Source organism: Protopterus annectens, chromosome 1.part0, assembly GCF_019279795.1.
Source record: "Protopterus annectens isolate FY-2018-M chromosome 1.part0, PAN1.0, whole genome shotgun sequence".
In the NCBI taxonomy this organism is placed as follows: domain Eukaryota; kingdom Metazoa; phylum Chordata; order Ceratodontiformes; family Protopteridae; genus Protopterus; species Protopterus annectens.
In genome coordinates this window covers 229,813,519-229,826,322 of record NC_056725.1, presented here as the reverse complement: position 1 = coordinate 229,826,322, position 12,804 = coordinate 229,813,519, and positions in this window count along the sequence as shown.

Genomic DNA, 12,804 nt, shown 5'->3' with positions numbered 1-12,804 from the left:
TAGCACACTGACTTTGATAACTATGTGTTGCATGTCTTATGTCTTGAGGTGGCAGTTGCTTGGGTGTCTGCTTTGGAGGCCTCTGTAGTTCTGGTAGATTTTTGATCAGTGCTTCCGAGTATGTCTTTGTGTGTTTATGTGTTTGTTTTGCAGTTGTGATAGTTCTATGTGAAACTGGGTTTGTGGTGTGCATGGTTTCCTTCTCCTCCTGTCTGGTCTTGCCAGTCCTGAGTTGAGAGAGCTCAGCCTCCAGTTTGGCTATATAGTTGCATCTCTCACATGTATTTGTGTTTTGTGGGAGAAGGAGTGGGTTGTCTGTGTACATGAGGCAGTTGTAACATTGCCTCAAGATGCCCAGATTCACCAGCTGAACAGGAGAGGACGCTAGCAACTGACCCTTCGACATGCTAGATCTATAAATATATATATATATATACATATATATATATATATATATATATATATATATATATATATAGACACACACACACACACACACACACACACACACACACACACACACACACACACACACACACACACACAGTCGTCGTGCACATCCCCAACATTGGGTAATGCTAATACAGAATGGCAAACCATATAATCTGAAAATCCAACCAATAATAAACTTCTATACAAGTTCACCCAACTTATAACCACACCAACTAGATATAGCAAAGCCACAGCCAGACAATCCAACCTCAGTATCCACACTAAATTAAATCTCATCCAGTGGAACTCTTTTTGATAGCTTAAGTGATCACTTACAAGTTTAAACCGTACTGCATCTAAGCAACACCTCCAAAACACATATTTACAGCCTGGTAAGAAAACTTACTACTTTTCATGTGACACTTTTATTAATACACAGCATTTCCTTTACTTGGAAAATAACTAATGATTCTTCCCATAGATGATGCTGTCCTTTAGTTTAATAAAATCTTCCTAGATGTTCTAAAACCACAGTAGCCCCCAAAGAATGAAGAGTTAAAGCCAACCCTGCCCCGTGGCTATCCTTTAGCAAGTAACGAACTCATGAAACATCACCACCAAGTCAGGAATGTTGGGACAAAAATTAACGGAGCTCCTACATTATCATGTAGACATCTATGAAACCTAACAAAACAACTTATCAACAAAGATAAGAAAAGCTATTACTCAGACAATTAAAACATACACACTAATAATCCAAAACTGTTATGGGCCTCAACCAATAAACTTTCAAATCCCAAACAAATTACACAGCCAACACCAAGTAGACAGAAGCAATATGATGCATTGGCCATCCAATTCAATACATTCTTTATACAAAAAGTACTGCCATTAACCAGCCAAGTGACTAATCAAACTCTTGATGTCCTTATTCAGTCCAATAATCTCATAAAAATGTCTGCTTCCAAACAGATCCCATGGATAATAATAAACATAAATAGAGCAGATATGAGATTATTTCTCTGCTTAGTTTAGCAGAAGCATATTGGTGTGAAGCAGGAATGGAAACCAAACCAGAAGTAGATAAAAACTAGGCAGCAACTGAATGTGCCTAAGAAAGAATATAAGAAGAAGGATCAGATGAGAAGGCAAGGAATGTGGAAAATGCATAAATGTAGTTGCAAGTACAGAAAACTATTGGAACAACCTCATGCAATCAGGATCTGATGCAGGAATGATTAAGGAGAGGTGAATTTAAACCAAAAGATAAAAGGTTAATATTAGCAGTCCAGGGTAGTGGACTGCATACATGTTGAGTTACAAAATCCATTAAATGTGTGGGAGAAACAGACAAATGTGGGTTCTTTAAAGTAGAACTGGAAACAGTTGCATATTTTGTTGCTGGGTGTGAGACACTAATGGCAGAGGGCCTGTATTCTGAAAGACATAGTAATGTGGCAAGGCTGTTGAATTGGGGATTGTGCAAACATTATAATACTGAAATAGCTGAGAAGGATTGGAAACATTGGCCACAAAGCATTATAGAGAATGATGATGTTTATATCACATGGGATCACCCATTACCAATGGTTAATGGTGCATTGGGATGGTGTGTTGGCATGACTTGAGATGTTTGGTTTAGACCATGGACATTGCAATTGCGATTGTATAGATACATAATGGCTAATTTTGGGTGGTACATTGTGTGTGTGCGTGTGTGCATGCACTCACATAAATTGTTGCAACAGAAAAGAACATAGAAGTGTGGAAGACAGGCATAAGGACACCTTCCTGAAGCCTGTGTGTTTGCCAGCTGATGTCAGCAGTGTGGTTTTACTGCTAAGGTGAGTATGGTTACAACTTGACAACTGAGTTGGCCACTGTGTCTGACTTACAAATAGTAACTAACCAAAATTTGAAAATGAGCACAGATCTGAGTGAGAGAATTATGGGAACTTTGGAATAAATAATTCTAATATTCATTGAAGAAAAAAAAGCTAATAGAATTGCAACACGATCTACTGAAACCATTGTTACGTCATCTGCAGATTGCTTAAAAACAACTATGGCATATAACACAAAGCTTATGGCAGTCACTTATTTTTTTTCTCAAGGAACTGTCAAAAATCTTGGGTAGAAGTGAACAGAAAAGGATATAGCAGTGTAGACTGGAAAGTAGTATCGACATTAACTCAGACAGAAAATTGCGCATGTTGCTAGGGACAGTAATAGTATGCATTATATTGTGATTACAAAGAAATAAATTGAGTGACATCAGAAAATGTGCCATGGAAATTTCACTGACTGTTTATACTAAAACAACAGTAAGGATACATAGAAGGTAACATCAATGGCCTGTCTGAGAGGTAACAGGATTGACAACTGCATTATTATATAATGATCTGTCTGAAATTGGACTATTATTTGGTGGATGATATGAGCATTTGCTTGCATACATATCAGCAGTTGTGAGTAGCCAATATGAATCCTGACAAACACAGCAGAACACAGTTTCTGGAATTCTTAGACTACTGCATGTTAAGGGTTGACATGAGCATTTTCTAACATTGTTTACTGTGAAAGTGCTATTCAGATGACATGAATAAAAAGAGACAATTCCGTCTGATGTCTGTTGTAATGCATAGGTGACTGATTAACTTAACCTTGCAGGGCAAGAAATGTGATATTGTTGCTTACTGGGGGAGGGAAAATGGGGGGAGTAACTTGAGAAGGACATGAAGCAAACAAAAGCGTTATCTCCCAAAAAAGTCTGTTATCTCAGCAGTGAGCTATTTTTGTAAGATTTTGTCATAGAATGTGTAACACATCAGTAGGAAAGACATCTGTAAGAGGTACTGCAGAACAGTAAGTGATACTAGTACAGAGGCCTTTCAAATGTAGCACTGCTTCTCTGTTCTTCCATTCTAAGTGAATGGAACTGAGATGTGACAATCCAGCAATGGGCATTATAATCTCAACAAATATGCCATCACAGTGCACTATGGGGAGGATTTAGCTTCAGAAGAAAGCAAGCTCGAATCAAGTTATCTGCCCCCAGAAGGACACTGAGGGTTGCAAACAGATGAAAGTTAGTAGTGACTACTACTTTCTAATGAATACAGGTTATCAATGTGTAGAAATTCAAGAAAAGATAAAAATAAGTGTTTGTTGTTTAATATTTTACCCGTAGTGGTCCTTTAACAGTGAGCAAATTAAACAAAGCCAAATATGAAGTAAAATGCTATGCAGGCAAAGAATATAAATACAATGCCTTTTTTAACTATATTCAATTTTAAAAACTTAAAAACAATGCCCAGTACTTTGCAGAGCTAAAAACAAATGATATCACACACTCAGACTCACAAGACATAGTCATCTATTAGCAGACAAATTTATCTCTAACATCAACCCACTCTCTTCTCCTATATTTCTGCATCTACACCTCCTCAAATCTCCTATGAATAAGTCCACAAGGCACTATCCAAGGTCAAGAATACTGCTCCTATGGGGCTAGATAACATACTGGGCTGCTTACTAGCCAGCCTTAAACAGAACCTGTCAGACACCTAAAAGGCTACTCAATGTCAGCCTTCAAACAAACTTTGTGCTGGATGAATGGTGGACAGTAGCTGTCATCCCCTTATACAAATGTGGTAAATTAGGCTGTCCATCCATGTAGAACCCCCTTTTCTCATTTTTGCATATGAAGTCAAGGTGTCACAACAACAGTGACAACCATCTTAAAGCTAGTGTTCATAAAAGTGGAGCATCAATGGACATGTGAATTTATAGACCCATAAGAATGACCAGGCTCATCCATACGACAATGGAAAGAATCATTATGGAATTAGTAAATAACATCATAGGTAACCTACAATCCATCAGCTCATGTCAGTTTAGATTTTATGGGAGATCATGCCTACTTAATTTGATCCACTTCTTCAAGAATGTTACTGAAGCAAGGAATGAGGCCAAGTCATTACACACTACATATCTAAACCTTGCAAAGGCATTCAGGTATTGTAGATAAACTATCCCAGCTAAATTTTAATTCCTAAGAAACCTTTCGGATGGCAAACTGGCTCATAAATAGAACCCAGGAAATTAGGGTGGACTCTACCACCTGTAAAAGACCTGTCACTAACAGTGTACCCCAGGATTCAGTCTTTGGGCAGATCCCCTTTGTCATTTGCTTCTTGGAGGTCAAAGCTACTGTTAAGGGTTTATGGCTAAACAAATTTGTAGATGACTGTAAACTTGGTGCCATCATAAACTCCACAGAAGTCACCAAAATCCTCCAAGACGGCCTTTCCCAAACCAATAGCTGGTGTCACAATCATGGACTTAAACTGATTGCCAAGAAAAGTATAAGAGTATCTTTTGGCAAGCAAGAAGTCCCTTGTAACTGTCACATTGACAACATACCCCAGAAAACTGATCCAGTAGTTAAGGCCCTGGGCGCCTATGTAGACAGTGAACTCTCCTTTGATCACCATGCATCCACTATACTGAGAAACTGCTTATGTATCGCATAGCTTGTTACTGAGGGTATGTCACCCAAGTCCAGGGGTGTAATCATTCCAGTGCATTCTACACTCATCAGGCTGATCACTGAGTATAACACTCCTTTTGGCAGGTACCTGTCCAAATATTTCACTCACCTTGAATGCCCACAATGCTTTTTTTACAAAGAAAATGAAGGGTCTAAATCATAAAATCTATCCAGACTATCTCAAAGAATTGTCCCTCTTTGTGACATAGAAGTTATTGAGTGCGATCTCTGCCTCACATATTGAGCCTCAACAGACCCTGCCCTTTCAGACCTACTACACATTTGCAAATCCAGTGAGGGCTACCTCAGAAATTATAAATGGTACTCCTCTTCTGTCAAACATGGTCATAAGAGACCTGTGTGTTTATGTGCATTCTCTGTCATTCAATCATGTTTCCTCCATAGTCAGGAAATATTTCAATCTGGAACAGTTATTTTACAAGGGAGTGTCCACAGAACTGAAATAAGTCATTTTACCACTATGCTCTTCCCTTATCAGACCCATCACTGAATACAATGCTCCTTTGAAAACAACATATCAAAGCAAATTGCCCAGCTGGAAAGGCCACACAGATTTTTTAACTAAGAAAATTAAAGGCCTTAAATCTCTCAGCTATTCCAAGATATTACCATGATTCTCCTTTTACTCAAAAATCTAGCATGTGCTTCAAATTGACCTATGTCTTGCTTTTACAGCCATGAAAAAGACAATCCTATTTGACCTCTTGTTTCTTCACAAAACAAATTGCTTTGCAAGCTCCCATGTTAGGGGCCTAATTCTGCACCGGCAAGTAAACAAGACATGCTAGAGAGATAGGTTCCTAACTCAACATATTCAGAGTATATGGAATAAGTTACCACTGTATGCCAAACAAAGTACTGCTTTGTCTATCTTTAAGGCAAGTCTTATTGACTGATGATCGGATAAGTAGACACAAATTCATGCCAGGGTTATCATGGATGGCCCAGCTCAATCTGAGGTGGCACTGATAAGTGCTTGAAAATGGAGGCATGAACGTTGAACTGTGGGTGGTTTAATGTGAGTATTGCTAGGCATATTACAGGCCCTTGATTTACTTTATAGTATTTTTCTACATCTTGTTAGTTTGAATGGGTCAAGGCAGCCTACACAGCTAGTACAATAGCATTATCGGTGTTGTCAGCATTAAGGAGTTAAAGGAATTACGAAAAAATAACAAAATACATAATTATTTCACAACTGAAAGTACTATACAGTGCAGTTGCTCTCAAATAAATTACTTCAAAAATAAATACAATCTTATGCATAAATTATGAACACTAGCTTTAAGATGGTTGTCACTGTTGTTGTGACACCTTGACTTCATATGCAAAAATGAGAAAAGGGGGTTCTACATGGATGGACAGCCTAATTTACCTACATTGTATAGGGGGATGAGAAGCTACTGTAAGCCATCCATCCATCTCCCCCTTTTTCCCATTTTTGCCCGGTGGGGGTCAGGATGCCACTTCAAAAGTGACCATGCAGGGTGGTCTAAACAATGGCAAACTACAGGAAAAACAGAAAAGACAGGCACCGACTGCCAAACAATGTCAAGTACATAAATTATCATTAAATAACGGATAACTCATTTCCAGCCTTCGAGGTTATATAATTCCATAAATACTGCAGACAAGACATAGTACTAGAGAAAGGACCAGAGACATTACAAAATGAATTAGCAGCAGATTCAGAGCCTGATGATAGCGCTCTTGCAGTGTTCTCTGTCAAACACCTAGACAGAACTGAAAAAATAAACTTTGTAGATCTGATCCAGCAGCTTCACTGCATATTGCATAATTGTTTTAAGTGCTTTAAGTTTATGGAGAAGGTAATGGACAACCCCAAAAATCCCTTGAATCTTCTTCTGCAGTTGCACAGATTGTTTCCTTGAGCCAGATGATTTAGTGATCATTGTTTATTTGTTTTCTTTCTATCATCATATTGCTTTGCTTTATTTTCCTTACTGACAAACCATAGGCTGCAATCCAGAATGCACATATGTCCTCCTCATTAACCATGTTCTGCATACCCTGGTATCAAAGCTAATTCTGTTGAATTGTCACAGCTATTAACAAAGCACTGGAATGTAATTTTGGGTTATAAAGTAAAATAAGGCAATAAAGCAAGCAACATTGAAGCTTTTGTACGGGAAGATAGAACCATGTAGCTTTCATAGTGAATAGAATCCATGCGTCCATGAATGATACATCATGTGAGTGTATGTGTCTTTATACAATAGCTGATAATGTGCACATCTCAAAAGAATATGCAATGATGAGGCAGCTCAGATACGATACACATACACACACACACACACACACACACACACACACACACACACACACACACACACACACACACACACACACACACACACACACAAAACCACACACACAAGCACGCTTGCGCTCACGCGCATACATACAGACCCATAATATATCTATATATCTATATCTGTATATAAAAGCTGCATGAAAGACACAGCCAAGCAAGACTCTTCACTGTCTAATATATTTAAACCTCCTGTGTTGGAGGCCCATGTGGTATACATTCAAATAACACTTGAGGACATACTAGTGTGACATGTTTACAGCTTGTTCGGTTTGGCTTTATTTGTCTGACTGTACCCATAAAGACTTAAAAACTAAAAAGTCATGGGCATTGAGAAACCATGTAGCTATGCACTGGTATGTATGTGCATTTGAGAGTGTTCGCAGGTTAGGGTTAGGGTAAGTGTAGGTAACGGGATAGATATACTGATTTGTATGTTTGATGTTTTGTGTGTTCTGTGACCTTTAGTCTTGTGTAGTGGTACTGTTTAGGGAAAGGTTTTTTTTGGTGATGTAATGTGTAGGGATAGGGTTGGGGTAGTTGTAGGGTTAGGGTGAGCACACATGAATAAGGTGGTTAAGGAGGGCTTTGACACTTACTCTTTAAGTAAAGTTGAGTGTAATGCCAGTGAGAGGCCTGGCTTGTTTTTATTGCAAAGGCATGAGATGTGCCCCATACCAGATACCTAGGGCACATTTCAAGCAAACTGCAACACCCCATCTCTCACACACACACACACACACACACACACACACACACACACACACACACACACACACACACACACACACACACAAAACTGCAAAAAGCACAGCTCTGTAGAATAGTTGTAACTGGGTGGATGTTTGACATTTTTTTATTTATTTATTGGCATTTGTTCATTTGTTTACCGGGATAGTCCACTGGGCCAAGAAGAGCCCATTTTCAATGGCAGCATGGGGAGAAAAGCTCCACAGAAAAGATATACAAAGCATAAAAGATATACTCTATTACAAGGTTAATCATTTAAAGAAAAAATAAACAAAATGCTATAATCTATTACATAGAAAAGTACCACAGAAAACATGCATTGCTAAACAATAAGCTTTTACAAGGTAGAACATTCAAAGGAACACCCATGCAGCATAATCAATACAGGTAAATATAGCAGTATGGGTTAAATTACGTCAAGAACTTAACTAGTATGTCTGTGCAGAAAGGCTGCTTTATACCAAGTACATAGCTAGTTTGAGTTTGACAGGTTTGAGGTACAATTACATTAGGAGTTTTCTAGCAGCTAAATTATAGGAGTAGAGAGTAGGAGAAGAGAAGTGTGAGAAGATGATGAATGTGGAGGATGGCTACAGGAAGGGGTAAAGGTGATAGGCTGAGTGAAAGGAGGAAGATGAAGACAAGTTATATGAAAAAGAGTAGTAAAAAAAGAAAAATAGTAAGAGAGAAATTAATGTTGCAAGTTTAGAAAGGGAACGGCATTGGGAAGATAAATGAGGATGAGGTATAGAATAATAGAAGTGTAAAAGGTTAAAGAGGAAAGGGCAAGGGAGATATAGAATGATGTAGAATGATAGGTGGGTATTTGAGAGCTAGGTTATGGAAGGTGGAGGCTTAGTGCAGTTACAGAGCCAGTTAGATTGGAGGTGGTTTCTGAGAGCTGCTTTGTAAGAACCAGTGCTATGAATGGTGCAAATGGCTAGAGGAAGGTATTTCCAAGTTTTTAGTATTGCCCAAGAGTAAAGTAGTTGGCCTGCAGGTAGTTTTGGTTTGTGGATTAGGTGGAGGAGCTGGTTCTCAGATTGTAGGGACCTGCTGGGGTTGTAGTCGGAAAATAAGGAACTAAGGGCAGGGCAATCCTGAAGTTTTGTGAGAAGTTTCTGTGTGGTGGAAAGTTGAACACATGTGACATAGTGGGGGAATTCAGCCAGTTTAATGTTTTTAGGGGTGTGCAGTGATGGGTTGAATGGTTAGAGCCTGTTACAAATTTGGTTATTTTGTTGTAGCACATTTCTAGTTTAGTTTTAAGTGAGTATTGGAGGTTGGTTAGCAGTTGGGCATCATAGACCATATAAGGAAGTAAATAGTTGGACACAAGTACTTGTTTTGACGGGAAAGAAAGGAATTGTTTATGTCTGCAAAGAAGTCATAGTTTTTTGTGTGTCTTACTGATGTTATTTTGGATGTGTAGGTCAAATTTTTTTTTGCCCTCAGTTGGCCTGAATTCCAAAGTCTTGGGTCCTGCGTCGGTTGCTGTCGCCTCTTCCCTGACATCAGATCATCAGGTGTATAAAAGATGCAGCCGACACCATTTTCTTCAGTCTTTCTTGCTGTGCGGTGCCTGAAGCAGAAGCAGTTCGCAAGTGCCAGTCGGCCGACTCCTGAGATTTTTGTGTTCAAGTTTCAGATCCGAAGTCTTCAATAAAGCTAAGTACCCCGTTGGAGAAACTTTTTTCTTGCTCCAGACCGATGTCAGAAAAAGATAATTGTATTTCTTGTGGAAAGCAAATACCTCATAAGGACTTTCATTCTTACTGTATTCCTTGCCTAGGCCCTGAACACAACATTTCAGGTTGTCGGTTTTGTGCTCGATTTAACCAACGCACTATTAAGCGTCGGTATGATTTTGCATTAAACTATTTTGGACTCAGATTTAATTATCCAGAAATGTCATTGGATAGCCATCTGACTATAGGAGTTATCAAAAAATGTGAAGAAAAGGAGAGAGAGAAACAACAGAGGCCCAAAACTGATGACGAAGCTTCTCCTAAGCCAGTCGCCGGTTTTCAGTGAGGCGCTTTCGCAGCCCCTGATGCCCGCTACTTTAGAGTCGCAGGCCACTACCGACTCCGATGTGGAGTTGGCTATGCCGCTGGAAACTCAAGGTATTGGAGCCTCAAACACTATTCCCCCAGATAAGTATGGATCCGCTGAGCAGGCACCAGCTTCTGAGGGTATATTCAGACCTAAACATCTATAAATTAAACCGACTTCAGCTTCAAAGGCAAAGACTAAAGCACCTTCTAAAGCAAGAAACAAACTCAAGCCACATGGACAGACCTCTATGCCAAAAAAACAGATGCTCAAAATGGCCAAAGACTTGATTACCTTGATCAGGGGTTCCCATCCCCCTCCTGATAAGAGGCCTAGGCAAGAGACAGACTATGAATCTTCAGATCAGGTTTCTATTTCTTCTGATTCCTCTTCTGATCAGGAATATTCTCTTCCCCTCTATGAGGATTCTGATGCAGATTTTACTCCTTCAGCTTCTCCTCCTGAGGGCTATTCTTTTGGGGAAACCTTGCATACCATGAGGGAACATTTCCACTGGGAGAGCCAAGATTTTTCAGAATCTAAAATGAGGCTAAGGGACTTCCTTTTGTTACCTCAACACAGGCCTCTAGCCATTCCACCTTTGTTAGACATTGTAGATGATGTGTTTTTAGAGTCTAGTCTGACCCCTGACTCCTTACCTCCAGCTCCTGTTAAGCCTGACAGATATTACAGGGTTCCTGACTCTCATAAATTCATTTTCAAAAACCCTGCTGCAGACCCAGAAACCATTTCACAGGGTCCCAAAGGAGTTAAGGCTTCCGCTGCAAAAAACCCTACCCCCTCTGACAGAGATTCTAGGGCACTAGATAGATGGGGAAAAAGGTTTACACATCTGCTACCTTGGCTATAAGGGCCTTAAACTGTCAGTTTCATATGCTCAAATATCAGCAACATGTCATGGCATTGCTTAATCAGAAAATGTTGTTAAACTCTGAATGTGCAGAAAACAAGGAAATGCAGGATTTATTGCATGCAGCTGAACAAGTTGGAAAGCATACTTTGCAATGTGGTTTTGATTCTCTGGAGGCCTCCTGCAGGGCCGCAGTTATGGGTTCTGTAATTAGGAGGCATGCTTGGTTAAAGGAACAAAATCTGCCTGATCATGTCAAAGTTAAATTATTAGATGCACCTTTACAGCATGATACTTTGTTTGTTGTCAAGGCAGAAGAAGTGTTAAAGAAAATGGAGAACAAAGCTAAATCTATGCAAACTGTCAAAGATTTTTTTACAAGTACAGCCATCTAGGTTTAGTAGACACTGGCCTACAAAAAATGGTCCTTTCCTGTGTCAGACAGACCTCAAAGGGGCAGATCCATATGCCCTAGAGGCAGATCCCAGGCACAAGGTTCATACAGGTCAAAGCAATGGGGTGCTTCTACCTCCAAAGTTGGAGAAGACAAATCACAACCATACAGGAAACAGTCCCAATGACTTCCCCCTGCCTGCACCAAGCACCTATCTCCTGACAGCACACTTAGGGGGTAAATTAGCACTTTTTTCTCAAAATTGGCACATTATAACCCAGGACAAGTGGATTCTAAACATAGTGTCACAAGGCTACAAGTTCCACTTCCATACCCTACCAAAGGCAAATGGTTGGCCAGATCTGCCAAACAATCAATGGGCAGAGGCACAAAAACAAGTCTCATCCCTCAGGGACATGGAGGCCATTCAACAAGTACCAGAGCAAGAGCAGGGACAAGAATTTTACTCAAGACTGATGTTCTTCGTGTTTCACTATTGCAGTCATTACACTTAGGTTATCCTGCTGGCAGGCTACCGTCAGTCGGCCTGAATTCCAAAGTCTAGGTCCGGTGTCGGTTGCTATCACCTCTTCCCTGACGTCAGTGCACCAGGGGTATAAAAGATGCAGCTGACACCATTTTCTTTAGTCTTTCTTGCTGCGTGGTGCCCGAAGCAGAAGCAGTTCGCAAGTGCCAGTCAGCCGACTCCTGAGATTTTCGTGTTCGAAATTCAAATCCGAAGTCTTCATTAAAAGCTAAGTACCCCATTGGGGAAAACTTTTTTCTTGCTCCAGACTGATGTCAGAAAAGTTAATAATTGTATTTCTTGTGGGAAGCAAATACCTCATAAGGATTCTCATTCTTACTGTATTCCTTGCCTAGGCCCTGACCACGATGGTGCTTGTTGTTGGTTTTTTGCTAGATTTAACCAGCGCACTATAAAGCGCCGGTATGATTTTGCTTTTCACTATTTTGGCAGAAGATTTAATTACATGATGCCATTGGATAGCTAACTGACTACCACAATTCACAAGAAATGCAAAGAAAAAGAAAAGGACAGGCATTCAAGGTCTAAAACTGATAAGGCTTCTTCTAAGCCAGTCGCCAGTTTGCCGGCTCTCAGTGAGGCACTTTCGCAGCCCCTGAAGCTCGCTACTTTAGACTCACTGGCTGCTACTGACTCCCATGTGGAGTTGCCTAGGCCACTGGAAGCTCAAGGTATTGGACCTTCGGAAACTATTACCTCAGATGGGTCCGGAGCCACTGAGCAGGCATCGGCTTCTGAGGGTGTTTTCAGACCTACTCAATTGTACATTAAAGCAACTCCAGTTACAAAGGCAAAGACTAAAGCACCCTTAAAGACAAATAAACAAGTACAACAGCCTCAAGTTCAGGCC